A 12607-nucleotide genomic window follows, 5' to 3' on the forward strand; every position below is an offset into this window, starting at 1 on the left:
TGTCTGAAATCATTGAGACCATTCCAGCCATATCTTATATGTTTTTTTAATTGTACCCAGTGCACTTGGACTTTATTTGCAAATAGACATTTGCTATTTATTAATAACTGCTATTATTATTTGTTGTGCATCCTGTCATTTGTGACTACACCACACGCCAACATTCAGCACAACTGAGGTCTATCGCACATTCATAGAGCGTCTGGGATTTCATTTTAATGCATGTTTACCTACTTTTGGGGTGTGGGACTATTCCCCTTTATCTTCCCTAAGGCAGCATACACACTAACTCAACACTAGGGAAGCGTGGATTTCCATTTAGAGTTGTGCAATTACAAATCTACTGAAACCAGGAAAAACTAAGTGCCACTTTGCCAAGTATGTGGGTTGAATATATGAAAGTGGGTGAAATTAGGGGCCGTAAGTAACAAAACATAAACTTATTTGATACTTTCACATAGACTTATTTGGGAACCTGTATGTATGCAAACCAATTGGAGAGTTGCAATCACTCCAGAGATATTAGACGGAGGAGGTGCCATTATCTACTGCTCGTACATTCATTTTATCCTTGTTGCACCATGGTTGTATCCGAGGAACAGGAGACTGTATTGGCAGACTTCATGCCTATTTTTGAGTCTTATAGTTTCAATTTTGTTGTTGCTCCAATAAATACTTTTTTTGTGTTTTGTCCTGTGCTCGCATAGTGCGTGTTTCACCTTTTTTTAAAAATATATATACGCATCCCATGTATTCTGTCCCACAGAAATATTTTTGTGGTTGTTCTTGATCCCACCACCAGTGCCCTTTTGAGACAGAGCAATTCTCATAGTCCTCAATCAGTGTCTTAGCCACACTAGCCAGTGGGTAAAAAGTAAATAACCAGTTCTAGTGGTAATACTAATTTCGGTTCAGGTACCTCAATTCAACATAAATTCAATATATGATATTTATTACCCTTACAATGCTAATGATTCACTAGTCCTATACCTACCCCAAACATACACCAAAGCAGAATTGACCCTCATTATTGCAAAATGACTGCCTGAACGTTACTACTCTGCACATTGCGCTAGTGGTTAATTGTAAAGTCTGCAGATGCCCTCCAGCAACATTTCACTAAATACTTTTATTTTTAGCTCCCTTCACCAATGTCTTTCATTTTACTGAGAGACAAATACACTGCTGCTCTCAAGATACAACTGTATCCAATGTAGAGAGCTCAGCGGTGCAGTACGATATCCCAGGGCAATGAAAATAATTTTTTTTAATTGATTCTATGGCTGAAAGCATAGATTGACCAGAAAGAAAATTGAAAATTATACTCGCTGTTAATTTCCTTTGCTTGAAATACTCCATGGCAACCCTTACAATGGGTTAATCCCTAATCAGCTAGTGTAGACAGGAGTAATTTTGTCCCACCTGGCCCCTATATAAGGCAGCTCCTCCTCTTCCTCAGTGTCTTTCGTAACTTCCCAAGCCGTCCTATAACATAACTATCAGAACAAGGGTGGGAAAATATAGGGCTGCCATGGAGTATTTCAAGGAAAGGAAATTAACGGTGAGTAGAATTCTCAATGTTCCTTTCCCTACTCCATGGCAGTCCTTCCAATGGGACATACCAAAGCAGTACAATATCGGGAGGGCAATAAAACCAACAGCTTAATATGGTCAAACAGAAAATGTATTCACAGCACTTGCTGGAGAATCTTTCTCCCAAACTGTCTCCTCAGAGACCGAAATGTCAAGAAGATAATGTTTAGAAAAGGTGTGCATCGACAACCATTCGACTGCCTTGCAGATATCGTTTGCCGATGCATGGGTTCTATGTGCCCAGGAGGTCGCTACCACCCTAGTTGAATGCACCTTCAGTATTCTAGGTACTTCACGCCCTTTCCCTCTGTAGGCCTGTGCAATCACTTCTCTGATCCACTTCGCCAATGTGGGTTTGGATGGGGCCTGTCCCCTGCGAGGACCTTCAGGATGTACAAATAGTTGCTTTGTCTTCCTAAGATTTTTTTGTCTTGATAATGTAAGTAGATATAGCTCTCACCACATCTAGAGTATGGAGACGTGTTTCGTCACTATTAGTGGGATGAGGGTAGAGAGATGGCAGAATCAACTCCTGATTGATGTGCAAGGAGGATACCACCTTGGGTAAATAATCTGGATTCGTCTTCAGAACTACTCTATCTTCATAGATATTCAGAAAGGGTTCTTCACACCACAAAGCATGTATGTCCCCCATTCAATGAGCCGAAGTGATAGCCACCAAAAAGAGCACCTTCAGAGTGAGGCATCTAAGAGATATGTCTTGCAACGGTTCAAAAGGATAAGCTGTTAAGACATCCAAAACAATATTAAGGTCCCAAGGGGCTAAGATTGGTTTCCATCTTGGGCGTAACCTCTTTAGTGCTTGAAAAAATGGAAGATAAGACCCTGAGATGCCAGTTTGATATCAAGAAGGATGCAAATACTTGTACCTTTTAATGTAGCAGGTGCTAGTCCTTTAACGAAACCATCTTTGAGAAATTCTAACAAATCCGGCATACTGGTAGACATGGGATCCTTCGCCATGTCCCCTGCCCAAAAAATAATTTTTTTCTAGATTCTGTAATAAATCATGGAGGAGTTCTTTCCTGGCCTGAATTAGAATGTCTATTACTGAGACCCCTTTGCATTTCAGCAATTGCCTCTCAGTCTCCACGCCATCAAACCTAGTGAGTTTGGATTTGAATGTAAAACGACCTTGTTGTATGAGGTCTGGCCTGACCGGTAACGTCCATGGATGTTCCAGCAACAATCTCTGGTACAGCGAACCAGGGATGCCGGGAGGACCTCTATCACCTCCACTTTTTCTTTCCTTATTTTCCTGAGTATCTGAGGAATGAGTGGAAAAGGAGGAAACACATACCCCAGTTTGAAGTTCCACTGTATTGACAGGGCATCTGTCCCTAGGGCCCTGATGTCTCTGTGATGGGAGTAGAAGAGGGGTACCTTGGCATTGCTTCCTGTGGCCATAAGGTCTATTTCTGATGTTCCAAATCTGTGTTGTACCAGTTGAAAGACTTCCTCGTGCAGCTCCCATTCCCCTGGGTGGACTTGGGGTCCACTTAATTAATCCGCCACTACGTTGTTTTTGCCTGCTACGTGAAGGGCTGAGAAAGATCTCAGATTCACCTCTGCTCACTCCATTAGCGCGGTTATTTCTGCCACCATGGCTCTGCTCTTGGTACCGCCTTGCTTCTTTATGAACGCAACCACAGTCCTGTTGTCGGAGAAGACTTGTAGATGCTTGGCTTGTAGATAGGGCTGGAAGTACTGAACCACACACCAGACTGCTCTCATCTCCAAGATGTTACCCTGAAGAATTCTCTCCGTCACACCAATTGCCCTGCTTGACCATAGCTTGCATATGAGCACCCCAACCTAGTTTACTAGCGTCAGTGGTAAGAACATACCAGTCTGGTACTAAGAGAGTCACACCTTGTTTCCTCAGGCCTGGGCGCTGCCACCAACGTAAGGACTGCCTCGCTGACCTTGAAAGATTGACTTTGGAGTCTAGAGACCCCACTGTATTTTCTATATTGACTACCGAACTGTGTCGTTGCAGAAACTATCACCTGAGATGTAACTTCCAAGGCTACTTCTTCTGACTTTGCTGAAATTAGAATATCGTGCAGATACGGCCACAAGGTCACTCCTCTTTCCCTGAGTGCCGCTATGAGAACTATAAGGACCTTGGTGAATGTTCTTAGAGATGTGGAAAGGCCAACCGGAAGTCACATGAAATGGAAGTGCCGCCCTAGAATGCATAATCTGAGAAATTGTTGGTGATGAGGTGTGACTGGAATATGGAAATATGCATCTTTTAAGTCTATTACCGACAGAAAATCTCCTGTTTCTACCGCTTTGAGAATTGTGTTGACAGATTCCATCCGGAAATATCTTGCTCGCACATAGCAGTTGAGAGCTCTTAAATCTAGCACTGTCCTGAAGGCACCTGATGGTTTCTGGACGAGGAATAGTCTGGAATGGAACCCCATGTTTTTTTGAATTGATGGTACGGATACGATAGCCTTTGTTTTCAACAGGCCTCTTAGGCTTTCCTCCAGCGCTTGCTGTTCTAAGGGAGACGAGGGGCTCCTTGACTGAATAAATTTGTTTCCCACTGGGTATGTATGGAGTTCTATGGCATAGCCCCTGGTGACTATCTCCTGGACCCATTTGTCTTGTGTGGTCTGAATCCAAACTTTTGCAAAGCGTGATATCCTGCCGCCCACTGGAGTTAGTGGAGACTGGATCTGTAGATAGTCATTGGGATCCTGCTGTCCTTGTCTCCCCCTTTTTGGTCTGAAGGGCCGAAAGGACTGTCTTGCCATATTATCTTGGTTGCTAGAGTATTGTCTCCCAGGCCTATAGGTACGGGCCTCCCTGAACTGTTGTTTTGGAGAATAAGAGCGAAAACGTCTCACCTTTCTGTCCTGTGGTAGGCGATTGGCATTGCCACTTGCTAACCTCTGCATTAGATTATCCAGCTTTTCACCAAACAAAAAACTGCCTTCATATGGAAGCGTTGTCAGACAGCTCTTGGATTGATGACATGCCACCCAGGGATGAAGCCAGAGCGCCCTTCTTGCTACAACTGCCATGGTCATGCTCCTGGAAGAGAAAACAATGGCATCCAACGAAGCTTCACACAGGAAATCAATGTTTTTCTGCATAACCTCTAAAGATGTCTGTAGAGTAGTGGCCCACAGCCTCAGGGCTCAAGCTACCGAAGCCATGGCTATCCCAGACTTTAGAGTTACATCTGAGGAGATGTGTCATTTCCTGAAGGAAGTTTCCATTCTCCTATCCATACCATCTTTTAATGGACCCATATCATCTCACGGGAGTGTGGTCTTTGACGATAAGCCAGCTATGGCCGAATCCACTTTAGGTACAGAACACCATTTCAGCACATCTTCATCATGAAAAGAATAGATACGATTTAGTCTCCCCATATTAGGAAGACTCTTGTCTAAGGCCTGACATTCTTTAGCAATCAAGTCTTTATCCACTTTGTGCGTATGGAACACTCTAGTCTTCACTTGGTGCTCTGAAAACAGTGCATCCTGTGGTTTAACTGGTACAGTTGGCTCCTCAATGCCTAAAGACTTGTTAATATGCTTAAGTATAATATTCACAGTATCCAAATTAAACATCCTGGGATCCTCTTTCATCCTCACTATCTGACTCCGAATCCCATTCCTGAGCAAAACTAAATGTTTTAGAGGACGGCCCTGGCCTTACTTTCTCCATATCTTCTGCTATAGGGTTACTTATCGTTCTCTGTTCTGGGGCCTGATACTCCTGCATTGCTTTAACCATCCACGAAAAGAACTGCTTAAATTGTTCAGGGGACCCAGGCTCCTCTACTGTTTCTGGGGTGCATGACACACATAACGGATCAGTACAATCTTTCGGTAAACTAACATCACAAGCTGCACATACACGATTCTTCAATTTATATTTTCTTTTTCCCTTCACAAGCTCCACAGATGTACTGTAAACGATAGAACAAAGGACCTAGGTAAGCGATCTAAGAGTAACCAAAAAAACACCTTTATAAGGGCTTACCTTGGGGTGGGCTCCTGGTCCATAGTGCACTATCCAGGTAGCTGCTAGGTCCTGCAGCATCAAACACTAAGCCAATACTGAGCCTCATAAGTAGGCTACAGCTGCTCAACAGTGCCTGCTTTTGACTTAAACCAGGTGAGCCTTTAGTAGATTAGTTTACTACCTCACCTGTTTCCATCCTGACAGGTGAGGTAAAGGTGGAATAGTGCACTGCGCATGCGCGCTCGTCTCCACGTGCTCGCTCCTGTCACATTTCCAAGTGTGCACGCCCATCGGCAGACTTGACCGGCACTTGTCCCACTGGAGCTGTCATCCCAACAGCCAGCTCAGTGGAAAGCCAGAAAAATCTCCAGGTAAGCCCTCTAGAATAAAATAAAACAAAAACCACTCACTACACTACCTGTCCTATACACTGCTGAGACAAAATTCTTCCTGTCTACACTAGCTGATTAGGGATTAACCCATTGTAAGGGTTCTATGGAGTAGGGAAATTAAATACCAATGTATTTAGTAAAAGTTAAGGGAGGGCTTGTACAAGCCAATGAATTCACATTATCTGAAGAAAAAGAAAACAAACAAACCTAACTTTAATTTTAAGATTACAAATAATGGATATGGAGCAAGGCTGTCTTGTGCTGTGCAGCCAGGACATCATGTTGCCATGGAAAAACAAGGTGAAACAAAGGTCAGCCCCTGCAGTGACAGAGCTGGCAGGAGAGAAGGAAAGAGAAAGAAAGACAGTGATAGGTGCTGGGAGCTAGAATTGTGTGTGGCAGCAGCAGGGAAAGTAGAGAGCTCTTAGAGGAGAGCATGCTGGAAAGACAGTGTGTACAAGCAGACATAGAAACACCAGAGCTATCACAGAAGCTGCTGTGTGTAGTATTGCACAGCAAAATCTTGGAGCCGGATCCCTGTAGCCTAAGGAAGATTACACAGCAAAGCTAGCCTATGTGGAGAAGGAGACTACTGCTATTAGCAGATTGCATGTTAGCAGAGGGACAGCTAGCAAGATCAGACCTAAAAGCAGTCCTTCATCCGTTTCGAGAAGGAGAAAGATCAGTAAATCACAGCAAACACTGTGACACCATTACTGCTGCATAAAGAAAAGAACACTACCTCTTAATTTCACAAGTTAGATCTCCTGACATTAAACTGTACATATATCAGAGACTGTTACCTATCAGAGATGTAGAGACATTCTAACTAACAGATACCCAAGTTAAGTAGCCTGAGTTACCCATGTTTCTACAAGTGCATCAACATTAACGTGTTAATATTACAAACTAATAGTGCCAGGACTGTGAATATTGCATTAAATCATTTTTATTTATATTTTCACATTGTGTGTCAATGCAGTGTGGAGAGTTGTGGACATCTTGTTTTTTCTGTCACTACTGTTCACTGTACTGTTGCCATTGATTATTATTTTCCCCATTGTCCCACTTACCCAGTCCAGAATGTTCCCCTCTTTAAAGCTGCCTTACCCATTTACTTACATCAAAATAAACACCCATTTGATTGTTTATAACTGCAGTGTGTGGTTGGGAAGAAGGGGCTTCCTGAATCAATCCCTGGTGGATCCAGTCACAGTCCGCATACCCCATACTGTGGAGAAGACTCGGGTGGAGGCACTGAAGCGGAGAGAGACAACATTTCACCACCCTTTCAGAGTACTAGGGAAAGGGGTGCTACAGCTATATACTACTAAACATTTTATATATGAGAAAGTACTGCTCTAGCCTGCTAAATAGGATGAAAGTATGTGTTTGGCTGTTGTGATGGAAATATATTATAAACACTTGTACTAGCAATTAAATTTTGTTAGACCATCTTAGATATATCTATTTATAAGAACAAACACTATTGGTAAGATCTAATTGGCCACAATGTGCTGCAAGACACCACCACGATGTCCAGCTGTGCACATTGCCAGCCATTACAGTGCAAAACCGTTTTTCCTTGCCTCTCTATGGAGTGCGAATAAAAATGAGCAGAGATTACATCCTCAACATCTGCTCAATGTGTCTCTGTGAATGGTTCCGGAGACACATTGTACTGAATTGAATGTCTCCTTTAGTGACAGTAACTGTCATAGGCTGAGTCAATGACATTAGTGCTGGTGCCTAAAATGTAGGTAAATACTATAAACGAACCATACTGATGTTATATATAATTAACTGAGGGGAAAGGTTAATATGGTAACCTCCACAATGAATTCATTCCTACCCTTTCTTCTAGGATCGCACATCTCCAATGAAGTAAAATAAACTTTGCAGTGGAAATGTATTTACTTTCTGATTACAGCACAGTGAAATTTGAACGTGAAGACAACTGCAGTTCACAACAATAAAATGGTATAAACTGAAGCTGGTGTGAAGAACTACCTACACAAAACCTTTTCCCTATAATAGACCTGTTCTTAGGTCCTATGACATTATTTTGCTTTGCTACGTAATACCTTTTCTCAGAGAAAGCTTTTTTGTTTCTTCTACAGTGCGAAAGCACACTAGTAAAGCAAAAAAAAAAAAGATAAAAACAACTTCACTTAAATTGCCCTTGGTGCCCACACACAGTGGAGGCAGCCATATTGTGTATTGAACAAAAATTCAGGAGAATGCAGCCTCAGTGATGTCAATAGTTCCAAGTGAATTGATGGGCTGCATTCTCTAAAACAGTGTTTTTAAAATCTGGCTCTCAGGACCCCTAACAGTGCATGTTTTCTATATCTCCTTGCAAGTGTATTTATTACTGGCTGACACATCCACAAATCCACAGGTAGTATAATTATTTCCCTTGTCACCTGGAAAACCTGCACTGTTAGGGGTCCTGAGGACAGGGTTTGAAAATCACTGCTCTAAAATATTGGTTCAGCCTGCAAAATAGCTGCCTCCACTGGAGGTGACTTACACAGTGCAAAAACACTTCTGGACACCCGATCTGCTTTGATTTGTGCAAGTGCGCCTAGATTTCACCTTATACGCATAGATTTGCAGAGCAAGATGGCAGCTTTTGTGGAGGAGCAGAAGTTTGCACAGGCAGAAAGGAGGAAGGGGGAGTTAGGCAAAGCTATAGTGTTCCTTGCAGAGTATGGAAGAGGTCACATTTTTAAGAGTGTATGGCCATTTCATATCCTTAAATGGACTTGAATTTTTTTTGCACCAGCTCATAGGTGGTGTTCCTTTAATTTCATCCATTATTTCAATGGGAGAATCAAGCAGTGTATTAATGAGCTTCACAAAGTTTGCCAATGTAATGAAGGCAGTTTCGATGTTGCCTCATGATTAATTTAAACCACAGATGAGGCTGAACTAAGCTGTACTACAGGAGAATATGGAAGTTTATTTAATGAAAGGTTGTTCTAAAGTGGTAGGAGGTTAGACGTTAATATGAAGTGTATAACTTGCACAGTGCACCTCTAAATATTGTTCAGCCCCCTCACCCAGTGGATCTCACACCGAGGTTGCAGAACATCTTTAGAGATCTTAAAGTAGCTGTATGTAGGCAAGAAATACACTTTAAAGCCAACATAAAGCCCTTCGACTGCACAGGAGGTTTCTGTCCTCGCTGAGCTCACATAATACTGATAATGACCATTTACGAGGGGATCATTTACCTAGTTTTTAAATTTGTATGTAGATTATGGGAACTCAAATTTAAAAAGCATTACAGATGCATCCTGAATGCAAAAATAATTTCCAATTTATCACTTACATATATAGGGGCAGATTCAATTCTAAAAAAAACATTGCCACTTGGTGTCTTGGAACTGCCGCAATTTTTTTTAGTGAAAGTACTGCTCACTTTTGCTCGTGCCCCATAGAGGTGCGAGCAAAAGTAAGCGTTACTTTTTGCCATATAAAGCGGTAATAAAGCACAGCCGCGATATTCTCAGGAACATCGCAGGCAGTTGAATCTGCTCCATACATAGATGCCTTTATTAAGTCTAATTGTACTTTAAACTAATTGATTAAACATCAATAGTTGATATATGAACTGACTAACATTCACTATATTTTTTTTCAGGAATAAACCATACACTTATTTTGCTATGTAGCCATGCCCAGGAACAGTCACACCCTTTTTGCTAATATCTGGTAAGGGATGTCTTGTGAAAAACAGAACACATAGGGTGCATGTACAGTCGTGGCCAAAAAATAATGACACCCTTCCACTTTTTTCAAACAACTCACAATTTCCTCTAAACATTAGTTAAAATTAACAACAGTATTTGGTCTCCACAATTCTCTCTTTTAATATACATAACCGTTGTTTTTATTCTGAATTTAATACTGTATATCCTTATAAATTATACAATTAAAACAAATGGCATATACAAAATTATTGACACCCCAGATGTAATATTTGGTGAAAATAAATAACTGCAATCAACCACTTCCTAGATCCATGGACGAGCTTCCTCCACTTCTCTACTGGCAATTAAGTTCACAAACTGCTCGAGTTCTCTCGGATTTGAAGGTGCCTCCTCCTAAATGCCACTATCAGATTTCACTTACATCTGGACTCATTCAGAACAGTCCAGCGTCCCATTCTGGTTGCTTTTTGAAGTGTATTTGGGGCTCTTGACCTGATGAAAGACCAATGACCTTTGACGGAGACATAGCTTTCTGGGTTCAACATTGCGCTCCAAAACAGCCTGGTAATCTCCAGATTTCATGATGTCGGTCATACTTTCAAGGCATCCAGTGCCAGTTGCAGCACAGCAGAAGCAAATAAATTTCTCCATGTTTGAGTGTAGGGAAGGTGTCTTTTTCATTTTGCCTCCTGTAAACACAGGGATTATGTGTTTTATCATAAATCTGTAATTTTGTTGCAGTAGTCCATAGGACATTTCCCAGAAGGGATTTAGTTTGTTCTGGTAACTCCAGTCAAACGTTATGTCTCTCACTCACCAGTAGGGCCCTCCTTTGCCTCCAACCATAAAATCCCCTTTCATTGAGTTGGTGACTGATGGTATTAATTAAAACTGCCGTACCTTCTATCTTAAGGTCAACTTGAACCTTTGGCATTTGATCGAGGTTCTTTCTCCAACATTTGCGCAATCCAGTGCTGCAATCTTCAAACAAGATTTCCAGGGAGGTTGGCTATAGTGTCATGGGCCTTATACTTCCGAATAACATTACGGTGGAAATGGATTTGTAGCCTTGCTTGGCTGCAATCTTCTGTCTGACCGTCTCTGACAATTCTCTGGCTTTCTTTTCCACGCTCACTGCAGTGCACACAGTGGCTCAAAACAGGAGATGGATTCCTTTTCTCTATTCAAGCTCGTTTTAATGAGTGATTTTTATATTGCAGGCACCTGCTACCCACCGAAATCTCAGTTCCAAAGGGATAAGAATAATTTTCTTGAAATCTAATTATCTTTAACTACTTCTTGAAGATGCCAATAATGTTGCCATGCCCATTTAAGGATCTCTGTATGTATTAAGTTCCGACTTAGTATATCGTTCTGCTTTTTGTGTTTTATTCCCATGCATGCCAAAAAAATACATTTGTTGACTTTCACTCACCAATAGATTTTATGAGTAATTTCTGCTGGCAGTTTTATGCCCCAATATAAAAATGTCCATAAACTCTGAAATCATATAACATATCCTGATATTGCAATGTGTGATAGCTGCAAACATCCAAGAACTCCAGTGATGATACTATAGAATTAGAGGGGATTGTTATGAGGCCTGGTACTGCATGTGCACTCATTAAGTTGCAGAGAAGCCAGAAGTAATCCAGACAATCTGGTCAAGTGGCCTAAAGGCCGCATCCTGTAGATTTCACCACCTATGCAAGTTACCCCCATGTCGAGTGGCAGGGTAGGTATCAGTGTGGCCAGTTTAAAACTGACCTGACTATACATCTCCACAAGGCGTTTCAGTCGCTAAAGAAGCTCTATATGATAATAGATCTGGCTGTATGGTTCCATTGGTCCATGTGGCTATATCCAGAATTATAAATAATGAATGTTGATGTCTCAAATCTGTTTACAGTATACTTGTTGTGTAGGTACAGTGGGAGGAACCATTTTATTAACTGAACCAATATTCAGAGAATGGAAAGCAGCCCTTTTATGGGTTTAAATAAATAAATGAAATGGTTCTAAATTGGTCTCATAATGCGCCACACTAATTGCTTGCAGTTGTACCTTTCATACAACCGTAAAAACTGATCTTGTGCCAGTGAAACATTGTGGACTTTAACATGATTTTGATGGATGTCTACCTATTACTCTTTCCCCTGGCAAATCTTTCAGTGAGAGAGACTAAGTTGATGTGAGAGTCTCTAAGTTGCAATGTATTTGCATTTCAGCACTCCAGCACATTTTTGAGGAGTCACCAGATTTCTGAGTCAGGGCCTTTCCTCCACGTACCTGATGATAGAGGAAAGAGAGGTGCAGGGGGATTGTGCTGTGAACAAGCAAGCTGAGAAAAGGACATGACCTGTTATATGTCATCACTTAGCAAACTGTAAATCATTAATAGCAGCTGGAAGAAAGGGAAAAAAAAAAAGATAAACAACCATGTATCTTCTTATAGCAAACCAGAGTGATATATGTTAAAAAATAATTTTCTGGGATAGCAAACTTAATATGAAGCTGGTACTGATATCTTTGTCTGCAGCCCAGTGTACTTTCTCCCATTCACACCAATGTAAAAGTTTCCACCTATTAATGTATATTCAGTTGTATGAAATGGGATGTGGTGTTCATATTTCCTGAGTGAGGCATTTTACCATTGGACGTATCACATTATAAGCTCTACAATGTCCAGGTAATTAACAGAGATGAAATGAAAACTGCTTTAACTAATTTGTCATAACACTGCTCTATAATGTTCCATACATCTATAGCTATAAGTGGCACAACTGCACCTACCTGGTGTAATCAAGAAAAAAAAAGCAACCGCTGCCAGATACGCTAATGTGGTAGATAGAATCCTAACAAAATGAAACAGTGCAAACTATCTTAAAAACA

This window comes from Mixophyes fleayi, chromosome 6 (genome assembly GCF_038048845.1).
Source record: "Mixophyes fleayi isolate aMixFle1 chromosome 6, aMixFle1.hap1, whole genome shotgun sequence".
Taxonomy (NCBI): domain Eukaryota; kingdom Metazoa; phylum Chordata; class Amphibia; order Anura; family Limnodynastidae; genus Mixophyes; species Mixophyes fleayi.